At 38.6% G+C, this 12,495-nt stretch overlaps 1 protein-coding gene across 2 annotated transcripts in view; it reads left to right on the top strand.

The window, feature by feature from the left end:
• Positions 1 to 12,495, top strand: part of CNTNAP5 (contactin associated protein family member 5) — an 804,456-nt gene that overhangs the window by 779,462 nt on the left and 12,499 nt on the right. The gene's annotated exons all lie outside the window — the stretch shown is intronic.

Below are 12,495 nucleotides of genomic sequence, written 5' to 3'. Positions count from 1 at the left end.
TCTTGGAGAGTTCCTCTCATGTGAAAGTTTCCGCTGGTCCCGCTGCCTCTGGGACATTGTCGTTCTTTTTGCCATGAACCACTTCCTTATTTGTATCGATTTATATCACCTTCGCTAATCTCGTGTGGCTGTGTACCTAGACTCTGTCAAACAGTGTGTGTCTGCGTTTCCGTGGTCAGCTGGCTCTTTTTATAAATCTATTTGCATTTGAATTTGACTTTCAGTGTGATTTCTTGTGTCTTTGCTGCACTTTCATCTTTGTTGAGCAATTCCCTCTTTTGGTCATCTATTTTTTTGTCAAATGATACATGGGCTTATTGAGAGATGATGAAGCAACATGGCCCTGTGCTTTGCTGTCTATGTGGGGACTGAGTAGCAGGTGGCCCCATGACAAATCACCTGTAGACTTTGAAAGAAATGATGGGACTGATCATGAATTATGATGAGGCTCTGTTAGTTACATGTCTGTTTGTGGACTGAAGAGCTGGCAGGAGAGTTTGTACTTTATGCAATTATTCCCAATTAATACACTAGGGCCACTGAAACTTGAACCGTGTTGCTTGGGGACTGGTATTATTTAAATTGTGGTAACTGAAATTCATGCCTATCGGAGCCTTACAAAGTGGAGACTTTGCAATTACCAGCTTTACTGAATAGAAATATTTAAATGAGAAAATTACCACTGTTATATAGCCACTAAAATATTAATAGGTAGGCCTGTTTTAAAAGTAGAAACGTAGAAGCACTTTAACATTCACAAAGAAATGTTCCTATGTGTGTTGCTTTCCTGTCGCTGCTGTAAGAAGTTATCACGAACTTGGTGGCTTACAGCAAAGTAAGTTTGTCATATAGTTCGAAAGGTTAAGAGTGTTAAATAAGCCTTATGAGGCTGAAATTGAGCAGAGCTGTGTTTCTCTTGGGGGCTGAAGGGGAGAATCTGTTTCCTTTCCTTTTCCTTCTAGTGGCCACTCACATTCTGTGACTTATAGCACTTGCCTCAAATTGTTGGAACTTCCTGCTTCTCTTATCACATCCCCTGCTGCCGCCCTTGACCTTCTTGTATCACTCTTATATGGACCTTTGTGATTATATTGGGTTTACCTGGATAACCAAAGATAATCTTTGCATCTCAAGACCTTATCTTAACCATATCAGGAAGCCCCTTTTCCACATAAAATGACCTATTCATGGTTCCAGAGAGTAGACGATGGATATCTTTGGGAGACTATTATTTTCTGCACCACCATTTGTCTCAAAAAGTGAACTTCAAAGCATACAGCGTGATCAGCTCAATTTTTCCTGTCAGGAAAGTGAGGCCTAAAGAAACGGAGTGTGTTCTTCATGGTTAACATGTCACAAATGTTGTTTTAATGAATCCTGTTTATTGAATATAAAATTAATCAATCACATATCGGGGGATAATCTAGAGATACAATGATGAATATGTCCTCCCTCTCTCCCCCAGGTCATGAGAGCAGCATAGATGGTGTTGTTAGTTTCCCAAAAATTTCAGGTGCCAGGCCCTTGGGCTGTGCTGATCCAGTCACTCCTATGGACACACGGCCACAGGACACAGAGTTCAAGCCTGTTCTGGACCCTGTCTCTAAGGTGCTCTCTTCCCAACCCCAAACCCAGGCCTTGCCCTAGTAGACCTGAAAATGTCCCCTCCTTCTGGAGGTTTTCTGTAGCCCCACCATACCTCAATATATCTATAGTCTACTAACTAATTGTCTAAAATTACAAAATAAACCATTTAGTACACTAAGCAAGCTATGCTGCAGGGCTTAGCTATTAAGCTCTGGTATGTGTGTTCAAAAGACTAGTATGATGCCTGAGAGGAAAAATGTAATTGAAGAGCTAGATATTCATGCTACAGATACTTTGAATCCCTATAAATTTATTTTCCTCATTGCAGAGAAACTATAATTCCATACTACTCTGTCTTTTCCAACTCTTAAAGCTAATGTGTGCCATTTGTCTATATGATGCTTTACCACTTAATCTGATAGATGCTCAATAATTAGTATCCCCTACTGTTATTATGCGACAGCATTTCAAAGGTCGTCCTGAGTGACATATAATAGCGTCTAGTGTTATGAGGTGTCTGTTACAGGTTAGCACTAGAATAGAAGATAATTGGCACAAAAAAAAGAAAGAGAAAGAAAGAAAGAAAGAAAGAAAGAAAGAAAGAAAGAAAGAAAGAAAGAAGAAAGAAAGAAAGAAAGAAAGAAAGAAAGAAAGAAAGAAAGAAAAAGGCAGAAACAAATATCATCATCACCAATGGGGCAACTTTGCCTATGGCTGATCTCTATTCAATCCCTAAAGAATAGCTCTGTTTTTCCTTATTTAGAGCAGCCAAATTTAGGTCATTAAACCTAGACATCAAGATCTTTAAAAGGTGAATATATAGCACATCAAAAATAACTGCCTTTTAAATTGAATGTGTGTGTGTGTGTGGGGGGTAGGATTTTTAAAAGGTAAAACTTTTGTTTACTGAAATGACTTTGTTCTTTAATGTTATTTAAATGGCTTCTTATAGGGGCACCTGGCTGGCTCAGTGTATAGAGCATGCAACTCTTGATCTTGGAGTTGTGAGTTCAAGCCCCACTTTGGGCATAGAGATTACTTAATAAATGGTTGCATATGAATATATGTATATGTATATATGTGCGTGTATGTGCAAATATATATGTATTATATATTATGGTTTCGTATAAGTGTGTGTGTGTGTGTGTATGTTGTGTGTATAGATATAGACAGATATAACTTGGCTTCCAGAGATTGGTTTGTATGTATGCAACTAACAGTATTGGTTGCCTACCCACCACTCACTCTGACTTCTTTCCCACTTCCTAAAAAAAAATTCCAGTTTTATTCAAGCTTTCATGTTCCCTCATGACGTTGTGTGCTCCTGGAAGTTTTCCTCCATTTGCAACCCTAGAGGATGCCTCCTAACTGATCTGAAGCAGTGGTTTTCAAAGTTCGGTCCAGGGGTCACTGGGAGTGGGGTTTGGGGAATCCTGGGACCATTTCAGGGAATCCACAACATTGAAACAATCCTCATTTTTGTACTAGATATTACTGTCTTTGTTATATTCCTTTCCACATGTAGAAAGGTGTTTTTCAGGGGCTACAAGATGTGTGATGACACCTCCACTCAGACAGCAAGGAGAATGTGTGCTGTGAGTTCTTGTTTTCAAGTTTCCTCAGCTTTCATTTTGAATACAGTGGATATGGATGGATATAAGACGGATAGAGATATCCAAAAATCTCCTCAGAATTTTTAAGAGTGGAAATGGGTCTTGAGACCAAAAACAAGTCTTAAGAACTTATGGTCCAAGCAAATGACTATGGTCCATTTTCATTGCCAGAAATTTGAGTAGGCATAAACACATGACACAATCTGGCCAATTAGAGGAATTCTGCAGGGTAGCTGAGTAGCTGATGTGTTTCTGAGAAAGGATTCTTCATTCTTAAAAAGAAAAACAGCAAGAGGCAGCCTTTTCTTCCTTCCTTTCTCCCTTCCTTCCTTCCCTCCCTCCCTCTTCCTTTCTCTTTTTCTTTCTCTTCTTTCTTTCTTTCTTTCTTTCTTTCTTTCTTTCTTTCTTTCTTCTTCTGGATGTTGTTGGATCTGGATATGTCTGATGACCTTGGAGCTCAGCCACCTTGCTCCAGCTAGAAGTTGAGACAGCAACAGAGTGGGGGGTGGGGGGGCTTACCTTGCCTCTAAACACCTTGTTATTTGACATAATTACTCCCTGCGCCATTTAAATCTATAAACAACAAAAAAAGAAATAGCCATCAAAGCACTGAAGTTGCTCAGGATGGCTTTTACTTTTCTGGACGCTTGTAACTCCACAATTAGCATTTCCATATCAGAGTAGAATATATTTCTATAGGTTATTTTGGGACCCTGTTAAAACACTTTCTGTTAGGACAGGCAGGACCCCAGTTTTGCTCATTTCCTTTAACAGAATAAACAATATAGATATAAATTAATACACATAAGTTTGGTTCTGACCCCACATCAAATAATCAGTACCCGAGGAGGAATTATTTTTGTTTCTTTGAATCCCAAAGAATGGATTTATACATCAGCTTATCCCAGTATTAAAGTCAGAAAAGTGAGTTTTCTAAGAAAAACCAGCAGAATTGTCATTGGGGGTATGATGTCTAGAATTTTTAAATTTGGTTATGTTGCTGAGGTTTTACGGAAGTCACCATTCTATATCCGTAGAGGTGCCTTTGCATAATGCACATAACTAAACAAATCAATTTAGAAATGAAGAATATAGTTCAGCTACTAATTCAGTTCAAATAATAAATTTTTATTTTATTATTTTTTTAATGTTGATTTACTTTGAGAGAGAGACAGAGCATGAGCAGGGGAGGGCAGAGAGAGAGGGAGACACAGAATCTGAAGCAGGCTCTGGGCTCCGAGCTGTCTGCACAGAGCTGACACGGGGCTGACACGGGCTGACATGGGGCTTGAACTCACAAACCGCAAGATCATGACCTGAGCCAAAGTCAGATGCTCAACCTACTGAACCACCCAGGTACCCCAAATAATAAATTTTTAAATGGTAGAACTTTGGGGTGCCTGGGTGGCTGACTTTGGCTCAGGTCATGATCTGACTGTTCGTGGGTTCGAGCCCTGCGTTGGGCTCTGTGCTGACAGCTTCGAGCCTGGAGCCTGCTTCAGATTCTGTGTCTTCCTCTCTCTCTGTTCCTCCCCTGCTCATTCTCTGTCTCTGTCAAAAATAAATAAACGTCAATTTTTTTTTAATGATACAACTTTCGTTTACTGAACTGGCCTTGTTATATTTTAGTCTTTTTGTATCATTAGCATATGTTTTTTATGTATGTATGTATGTATGTAATTTTATTTAAAGAGTCATGGGAGATCTTTATGGGACAAACCCTTTGCAATGCAGACTCATTCAATCACCCAAAATATTCATTTAGCGATTTCTATGTCAAATACTATATCAGAAAATAGGTAGTTCATAGTAAGCAAGTAAGTACTGTTTCTTCATAAAACTGGGTCTGGAGTGGTGCATAAAAGGTAAACCAATAATCACACATGCATAAACACACCCATACAATTGCAAAGTTTGAGAAATGAGTTAGAAGGGAAGTCATCTGGTTTCAGTGCTGGGGAATTAGAGAGGGAGAAGAGGGCAAGTGTTCCTTGGTAAGGTGTCTAAGGAAGTGTCCACTGATGAAAGGACTTTCAGGCTGAGACAAGAAAAGGAGGCTGTCATGCAGTATTTGGGACATGCTTCCTCGGCCATGTGAAAAGCAAATTCACAGGCCCTGCCTCTTAAAGCCTGCGGGGTCATTATGAACAGGACAGACCCTGTGACGTACAGCAGCCAATCTTACACAGCCATTCTGACTCCATACAAATAGTAGTACATTTATAAAGCTCCAGGTAACAATGTGCTGAAATAATAGGGACAGTTCCATGTGCACTCCTGGCAGAGATGTACGGAATGTAAATGAACTTGGCCTGCCTCATCAAAGAGAGTTCCACATAACGTGTCCTGAGTGTGAATGTAAAAGGCAAGAAACTATATGCTGATCAATGGCCAGAGTGATGCAGTTTGAAATGTATGTAAATATCGATGATTAGGCTGCATTACTGCTCATAGTAGGAAACATACATTTTTTTTTCATTCATTAATGCCTTTTAGTGTTTACTAAACACACACTCTATGTGTTGGGCACCGTGTCTGGGTCTGGTTAATGAGGGTGGAAATCTGTAAAAGACAAGTCTCCTGAAAGTAAGAAGCTTCCAATATTGTTGGGGGACAGACTTATAAACATGATCACGAAATAAATAAATGTCATAGAAGGTAAGCAAAATACCTGTCCCTGGCTCCTGTCTATCTTTCTAACTATCTTTTGCTTTATTTTAAGGCAGAGTTGACTTGAGTTTTCTGTGTTTTAAATGTGATGGACTTTCTCATTGTAGGCCTTATATAGGCTTTGTGTCTGTAACACTCTGCCCACCCACTCATGTGTGGTTATTGTCTATTCATCACTTAAGCCTTGATTTAAATACATTTATTCTAAGCTATCTTTCCTAAATCAGTGTTTCTCAAAGAGTAGTACGTGAACCCTCCGTATCACAAGTGTCTAAGAATGTACTTTAAAAATGAAAATTCTTGGGTACCTCCACACCAGACCGACCTACGGAATGATTAGAGATCTAGAAAAAAGGCATTTTCGTGCATTTCACTGGAAATTCTTTTGCACCTTCGGTTTGCTCACCACTGTCCTAGATTGTGTCCAGGATCTTTTCTGTGCCCCCATAGCCACAATGATCTGCCCCTACCATTAAGTCTTACGGCCTGAAACCATAGGTTGTCTGATAACTTAATCCTCCAAAATGACTGAAAACTCTGAGATAAGGGCATGTCTGCTTACTAGCAGTTGTGAAATCCACGGTCTCACACAGAGCATGGTTGCCAGAGGTGGCCCATAAATAGATGAATGTTTTACAGTGGTGAAGCAGATGTTACCCGGTAGTTAAGGGACAGAAGGGCCTTCTAGGCAGAGTGTATGCCTGTTCAGGCAAGACAAAGCGGTTCAGGTTGTGTGCAGCACAGATGGGGCTGGGTGGGTGGGTGTAAGCTAGCTCATGAATGGCTGTAAGGCACGCTACAGAGGGGGGGGCTTCTCTTCATGTTATCAACAGTCAATACCTACAGGTGTTATGTATGATGAAGTAGGGGGAAAAAAAAGAGGATAAGGTCCAAGAGACCTAGGTCTGAGGCCATGGACTGGTTAATTTTCTTAGGACTTGTCCTTGATCTTATGTCTTAGTTTGCATAACTGGTAATTGAATAGAACTATCTCCCCCTTTCTCAGTTCACAAGGATGAATATTTACACAGAATATACAAAGGAACATACCATGGAAAACATAAAGCATTAAGTAAATGTCAAGTCGTTTTTTTTGTTTTTGTTTTTGTTTTTGTTTTTAAATACAGTTTAACATTCCACTTTAAGGATTAAAAGCTTTATCTGAGGGATACAGTTCTCGGCCTTGGAAGAGTCACAGTAGTTAAATTTTCAGGCTACTTCTCTCTTGCCTGAAAGCCACAAAGGACTCTGGAGGCAAAAACTTTTCACTTGTATACTGTTCATACCTTCCATTAACATCAGCTTCCTTTATTTATATTTTATATTGGTACAACATTTTACTCTTCTAAGCCCAGGTTAGATGGGTCTGCATAGCTTGTACTTTGACACTTTAGGATTCAAAAGTCATAATGACTTTTGACATATAGCAAATGTCATGTTACATCCTAGAGCCATGTCTATTTTTAGCAAATGGCTGATCTTTTCTCCTCCTCCTCCTCCTCCTCCTTCTTCTTCCCCTTCCCCTTCCCCTTCTTCTTCTTCTTCTTCTTCTTCTTCTTCTTCTTCCCCTTCCCCTTCTTCTTCTTCTTCTTCTTCTAATATCCAGAATAAACTTCCTACATAAAATTAGCCTAGATTGGCTCAACCATGATCTTAGTGTCAAATAATTTTGACCATGTGAAGTGTTGTGCTTTCTGTGGCTAGAAGAAGCCACTTGCTTTAATAGAGGGGCGTAACTTTGATTTGAAGAGATGAGTGTTTCTAAATTACTGTAGAAAGTCCAGTTTAAAAACGCTTGAAGAAGTTAGTCTATAATAACTTAACCAATCAAGTCATTCAGAGTTTTGGTACAACATGCATTCAGTTTGTCTGTGTGAAGTGGAAATTTAATGCAAAGACTTTACAGCAAACACATCAACGTTTACATCTTTGTTCTCTCATAAAAAATGCAGTTTATTTGAGCATGCTGAGGGCCATTGAATCTAGGCAAAGGAGTCTGGAACGGATGACTAGTAGGAAGAATAAAGATAATAATTAATAATAGCATTAATAACAATAACAATAAATGCATTTAAGGGCACTGAACTAAGAATCAGACTCTTTATATTTATTTCCAGCACAATCCACGTGCCGAGTACTCCTTGTCACTGTTTTACAGTGGACAGAATTAAAGCTCAGAGATAAGAAACACAAGTCGTATGTGCAAGTGCACAATCCACCAACAGGCACATCTCATTTCCAATCTGTGCTTTATTTCAACACACCATGCTGCTTCTACCTCAGTATTTGAGGGCAGTGGGGATAGACTGTAATGAGAATCAGAAACCGTATTTCAATGATGTTCGAAGCATACTGAAAGGGAGAAACTAAGTCAATTTCAAACAAGACGTTCTGTAGGTTTTTTCTTTGTAAAATACCTGCGGTTCCTTCAGGTGGTGGTACGTAGTATAAGGAGACACCATGTCATTCTCCTTGAGTGGATGGCACTCTTAAGTGGGAGCAGAAAATTGTGAAAAGAGTGAGAAAGAGAACAGCAGCATCCTTCACTGGTGGGGCCTTTGTATTCTTGTTCTGTCATTTCGGAGGAGCCACATTCATGGTTGAGTTCGTCTTCTGTTTTTCATTCTGTAGCCCACACATGCTCTAGTTCCTTATGATTCTAATGCAACTGTAATCTAAAAATAATAAAATGAATTATGAAACGCATTATGTATTTAATATAACACGGAGTTCAGCAAATTCTAACAAGCAAATGCAATCAAAATGACTTGTGTTTTCCTTAGTTTTTGCAACTTATTTCTTCTTAATAATGTAAAAAATATCTTTTTCTACCCAGGATATGTTTGGGGAGTTTTGGGGAGGCAGCATAGCTTAGATAAAGAATTTGGCATTTCAAATGGAAATCCAAAGCACAATACACCTCATACCATTCAGAATGTCAAAAATTAAAAAAGGCAAGTAGCAAGAATTGGCGAGGATGTGGCGAAAGGGGACCCTCATGAACTGTTGGTGGGAATGTAATTTGGTGCAACCAATGTGGAAAACAGTTAAGGAGGTTCCTCAAAAAATTAAAAAAATAAAACTACTGTATGATCCAGTAATTGCCCTGCTGAGTATTTACCCAAAGAACACAAAAATGCTAATTCAAAAGATATATGCACCCCAGTGTTTATTGCAACATTATTTACAATAACCAAGATATGGAAGCAACCCAGATGTCCATGGACAGATGAATGGATAAAGAAGATGTGGTGTATACAATAGAATATTACTCAACTGTAAAAAGAATGAGATCTTGCCGTTTCCAACACGGTGGATGGACTTAGAGGGTATTATGCTAAGCGAAATAAGTCAGAGAAAGACAACATGTGACTTTACTTACATATGGAATCTAAAAAACACAAAACTAATGAAAAGACAAAAAAAATCAGACTCATAAATACAGAAAACAAATTGGTAGTTGCCAGAGAGGAGGGGGTGGGGGGATGGATGAAATAGGTGAAGGGAATCAAGAGGTACAAAATCCCATTTGTCAAATAGTCATGGGGAATAACAGTACAGCATAGGGAATGCAGTCAATTATATGGAAATAGCATATGGTGACAGATGGTTCCTACACTTATGGCGGGTATTTTGTAATGTGTGTAATTGTCATCACTATGTCATATACCTGAAATTATTATACTATTGTACGCCAACTAAATTTCAGCTACAAATAAAAGGAAATGACAACACAGGAAGTTCGTACAGATGTCTCCATTTTCTGGTTGGAGAAACTAAATCTCAGAAAGGTTAACTTACCCAAAGATCTGCAGAAAGTGGTGGGGATGGAACTCAAACCAGCAGGGGGAGGTTAACTGAATGGGAAGAGTTAAAAAAATATATAGTTTGGCATTTCAAGTTATAACCTCAACTTTGGTGGGGCCTCAACTTTGCCACACAATCGTTTTTATATCTTTTAACTTTTCGGTGTGTCAGTTTCTTCACCTGTAAATTTTGGAAGAGAGTAACAAATATCTGGAAGAAACTTTGAGGGGAAAAGAAATAATACTTTACAAAGAATTATTGCATACTTACATAATAGGTACTTAATACATGGTGAATATCAAGTCCTTGTGTCTTTTGAGGTGTTTTTGTTTTTGTTTTTGTTTTTCTTTGGGTTGTTTGTTTGTTTGTTTGTTTTAGCAAATGATTATTCCTTACTGCATATTACTTAACAAGGTTATAAAAAGGAAAAATAATCCTAACTTTTTTTTCTGTCTCCATATATGTAAATATATGAGAAATCGTTATATCAGGCCTCACACTGGGAGTATTTTCTCCTATAAGTGATTCTTGTCCCTTTCATTTCTTTTCATAAGCATCCCCAGGTTTCCATCTTTATTATCCATCTAGAATAAATGCACTTTCCTCGACATAAGACTTTGTCCGAAACATCTCTTCCTAAGGAGAGAATGTCATTTTCTGGCATTATCCCCAATCTCTCCACATGCTGATTCTTGTACCTGGAGCATGTATTCCTAGCAGTCACTATAGTGATGTCCTCTAAAGACCTTGGGCCTGATATAAGCTTCTTTCTAACTGGGTTCTGGAAATGAGATCTGGCACTTTTGACTTAGACCCTTAAGACATAGTGATATTGACATGTCACTTTCAGCTGCTTTGAAATCCTTCCTACAAGGCAGAAACTTCATGCTAGTTTATGCTTTTCTGCTCTTGTCTTCTGCCTCTTTCGCTAAATGCTCTGATCTCTAATTGAACCCCTTGATAACTTCCACTCAGTAGTGAATGTGCATTTGGAATTATAGCTGCGTAGATCGCATTCTAGTGACATTTGGGCAGGAGCAACTGGTCTTCATTAGAGAAAGCTTTTTGGCCTGAGAGACTATTAAATAACAATGTTTAAAAAGTCTCTTCTCAGACAAAGTCTTTTAAAGCCCGTATTATTAAGAAATAAACATACGTATGATCCTTTAATGAGTAACAAATACATACAGCTACTATAGGGTGTTTTTTTTGGAATCTATAGGATATTTATTGGAATCTTTGGAAATCAGCAGTTTCCTCCCCTGCCCCAATGTTCTGTTACATTCACAGAAGTGTCACTTCACATCGCTATTGAATTTTCATTATCATTGCCTGGACAATTCTCATGAAATCTCCGACATGCAGGGGTAGGAAGAATGGCCCACGGAGATACCCAAGCCCTAATCCTCAGAACCTGTGAATGTGTTAGGTTAAGTGGCAAAGAGGAAGTAAGGTTGCAAATGCAATTAATGTTGCTAATCACCTAGCTTAAAATAGGGAGATTATTCTGGAGAATTTGGGTGAGCCCACTGCAATCACAGGGGTCCTTAAAGTGAAAAAAGAAGGCAACAGAAGCGAATTAGAAGCAGATGTAGCTGTGGAGGAAAGACGTGCACCATACCTGGCTTTGAAGATGGGGGGAAGGACAATAATCTAAGGATTGGGTGTCTCAGAGGGGATAGGAAAAGACGACAGATTACCCCCCTAGAACCTCTGTAAGAACTGCAGCCTTGCAGGCACCTTGATTTTAGCCTGGCAAGATCCATGTCAGACTTTTACAGAATTATAAGACAACAAATTGGTGTTATGTCAGGTTTTTAAATTTCAACTGTCTAGGTTTGTGGTAATTTGTTTTAGTGGCTACATAAAATTAATATGCATGGTTTCTTTCCTTTTTTTGGTAAGAAGGGAGGGACGATACACTGGTGAGGTATACATGGGTGTCAAAGGCGGAGAATATAAGGGCAAAACTGGAAAAGGTATTGTTAAGTGATATTAATTTCTCTTTTTCTTCCATATTCTCATCACATCTCTTTCTGCATGTTGCCCAAAAAATTCTCACCTGGAGATACATGGAGGCACTCTTTGACCATACGTGGATTTGAAATAAATTTAATCTCCAATGGGTACAGAGGGAAGCACCTGCCTTCTTCCAGAAAATAAACTGAGTATCATAATAAAATAATGATTTGAATCATCTAGGTAGGGTTAAACTATTGCACCTTAAATAGAAGAAACAGCTCATGTGTATTGTAGTTGTATGTAATTGTATCATAGCAATTTGTTTAAATGATCTTAGCTAAAAGAGAGAAAGTGGCTGAGTAATCTTACTACAAATCTTGAAGAGAATAAGGCATTTGATCTTGCTGTGAATCAGTGATTGCTTCTTCACCTTTCACAAAGAGTCAAAGATACTTTGGAAGACTGCTGTCAGAAAATCTGTGCTCCCCAATCAGTACCATGAACAGAACTAAGCAGGTGAAAATCTCGATTCTGGTCAGTTTATACAGACCGCTTAAAACACTGAACATGAGAAACTTCTGGAAGTGCCACTTTAACTTCTATTCCCTCTACCTCTTTTCATTTTTTTTCCCCTTGTGACACTTTTGAGTGTGATGTTGTAATGAGCATTGTAGTGTGCTTGAACTAATCCCCGGCATCCATAGATTAATGGTGATGAGGATAATGAAATAAATTTTATAAAACATTTAGAGTGTAGAACAGATTTATTAAGTCTTTGTCGCAGTGCATAAAATACACGAATGAGACTTTGGAAGTTTGAAATATTATCTCAAAGCAAAGATGGCCCTAACAGTTT

Source organism: Prionailurus bengalensis, chromosome C1 (assembly GCF_016509475.1).
Source record: "Prionailurus bengalensis isolate Pbe53 chromosome C1, Fcat_Pben_1.1_paternal_pri, whole genome shotgun sequence".
Lineage (NCBI taxonomy): Eukaryota > Metazoa > Chordata > Mammalia > Carnivora > Felidae > Prionailurus > Prionailurus bengalensis.
Note: the sequence above shows the minus strand (reverse complement) of the source record. Positions and strands in the feature narration are given on the sequence as shown.